The 2,500-nt window shown below is 46.4% G+C and overlaps 1 non-coding gene across 1 annotated transcript in view; it reads right to left on the bottom strand.

Moving 5' to 3' along the window:
* The window catches only part of LOC148225722 (small subunit ribosomal RNA), a 2,016-nt gene extending 806 nt beyond the window's left edge, over positions 1-1,210 (bottom strand). Inside the window, exon 1 of the ribosomal RNA XR_015812547.1 lies at positions 1-1,210. This exon is cut by the window's left edge and continues 806 nt beyond it. This is a non-coding gene — a ribosomal RNA (small subunit ribosomal RNA).
* Positions 1,211-2,500: the final 1,290 nt, after the last annotated feature.

The raw sequence follows: 2,500 nt of genomic DNA, 5'->3' as shown, positions 1-2,500 counted from the left end.
AGCTTTGGTTTCCCGGGAGCTGCCCACCGAATCAAAATAAGAAACTTCGGCGGATCGCTGGCTGGCATCATTTATGGTTAGAACTACAGCGGTATCTAATCGCCTTCGAACCTCTAACTTTCGTTCTTGATTAATGAAAACACCTTTGGCAAATGCTTTCGCTTTAGTCCGTCTTGCGACGATCCAAGAATTTCACCTCTAACGTCGCAATACGAATGCCCCCAGTTGTCCCTATTAATCATTACCTCTGGTGTCAGAAAGCCAACAAAACAGAACCGAGGTCCTATTCTATTATTCCATGCGCACAATATTCAGGCAAATATTAGCCCGCTTTGAGCACTCTAATTTGTTCAAAGTAAACAGCCGCGAGGGCCCGCCTCGCGCGCCGACCGCGAGCCCGCGGCGCGCGCCGAAGTCGCGAAGACGACGACGCGCACGCGAACGCGCGGCGCGGACGCGACCGGCGGTGAACACGCACCGGCGAGAAGCCCCGCAGACGCGCCTGTCGTACCGCAACCGGTAGACCGACGCCGCAGGACACAATTTCAACTACGAGCTTTTTAACCGCAACAACTTTAGTATATGCTATTGGAGCTGGAATTACCGCGGCTGCTGGCACCAGACTTGCCCTCCAATGGATCCTCGTTAAAGGATTTAAAGTGTAATCATTCCGATCACGAGGCCTCGTAAGAGTCCCGTATCGTTATTTTTCGTCACTACCTCCCCGTGCCGGGAGTGGGTAATTTGCGCGCCTGCTGCCTTCCGTGGATGTGGTAGCCGTTTCTCAGGCTCCCTCTCCGGAATCGAACCCTGATTCCCCGTTACCCGTGACAACCATGGTAGTCGCATAAACTACCATCGACAGTTGATAAGGCAGACATTTGAAAGACGCGTCGCCGGTGCTAGACCGTGCGATCTGCTCAAAGTTATCTAGAGTCATCTCCGAGTGCGACGGGCGCGCGCCGAAACGCGCGCTCCGCCGATTGGTTTTTGATCTAATAAAAGCATTCCTTCCGTCGCCGGTCGGAACTTCGTTTGCATGTATTAGCTCTAGAATTGCCACAGTTATCCAAGTAACTGTGTACGATCTAAGGAACCAAAACTGATATATTGAGCCATTCGCGGTTTCACCTTAATACGGCTTATACTGAGACTTGCATGGCTTAGTCTTTGAGACAAGCATATGATTACTGGCAGGATCAACCAGGGAGCTGCGAGCTTGCGTCTCTGTAGAGAGCGTCCGCTTACGCACTCCTTACGTGTCATGTATTTATTATTCTCCTCCTCTATCTCTACCTATCGTTCTCGTCTCGTCTTTTTTAAGACGTACAACATTTTATTTATATGTATCGTTTTTTGTTATATATATACTTTTATATATATTATTATATTATCTTCACCCGTCTACGCGCACAGTGCGCGGCCTCTCCGCGCTAGAGCGGAGGGCCGTAATAGCGCAGCGAGCTCGCCGGTCGCGAACGACCGACGGCCCCGTACAACGCGGCTCGCCGCGGAGCTCTGGAGAGCCGGAGAGCGCGATGCGCTCTCCGCTTATCACTCGATTCGTATAAACACGCGCGTGATCGCATATAGTATCCTCCACACACCCGGAAGGGTACCCGGAAGGCGCGAGCGCACCGCAGACGCCGACTGACGCCGACCGCGGTTCGCGCATGCCGAGATTTCGAAGAGCCGTCTCTCTCGTAGACGCTCGAAGCAGAGCCGTAAGCGACGTACACGCGCATTATTATCAATAATAATACGGTGCGTCCGCCAAACGGTTGCGAGCGAGCGAAAGAGCGAGCGACTCGACCCGAGGAGCCGACGAGAACGCCGAGAGCAAACGCGACCGAACACGGCCGCGCGCTCTCGCCTCGCGCGCACTCCACGTATAGGCGGCGCGGTGCAAAGTCGCCGAGCCGCTCGCTCTAGCCTAACAAGCCGAAGTCGACGCGGTCGCGGCCGGGATTCGGCGGAACGGGCCGCTCTGAGCGCGATTCGACTCGGACTTCTCTCGACTTGCGACCGGATAATTTTCGATTCGAAATAATAACTTTTGTAATAATTAAAACGTTATTATATTATTATTGTTAGTATTAATAAATATAAAATTTATATATTAATAAATATATATATGTATATATAAAAAAAAATATATATATACATATATATATATATAATTTTTTTTTTTTTTTTATATATATATATATATATATATATATATATATATATAAATATATATATATATTTTTTTTTTTTTTTTTTTTTTTTTTTTTATACATATATATATATATATTTTTTTTTTTTTTTTTTTTTTTTTTTTTTTATACTTATATATATATATTTTTTTTTTTTTTTTTTTTTTTTTTTTTTAACGTTATTTCGCACATTCCGCATAGTTTAGGATACAACTCGTTCTTCTGCGGTCGGTGTGGGTTACGCTGGAATACAATCGTAAATTAAAAAATGAAAACGTGTACATTAAAAAGTATATATATAT

Source organism: Plectrocnemia conspersa, unplaced genomic scaffold (genome assembly GCF_051122295.1).
Source record: "Plectrocnemia conspersa isolate PC_06_02 unplaced genomic scaffold, ASM5112229v1 ptg000052l, whole genome shotgun sequence".
Lineage (NCBI taxonomy): Eukaryota > Metazoa > Arthropoda > Insecta > Trichoptera > Polycentropodidae > Plectrocnemia > Plectrocnemia conspersa.
The sequence above is the reverse complement of the archived record's forward strand: the minus strand, read 5'-3'. Positions and strand labels throughout refer to the sequence as shown.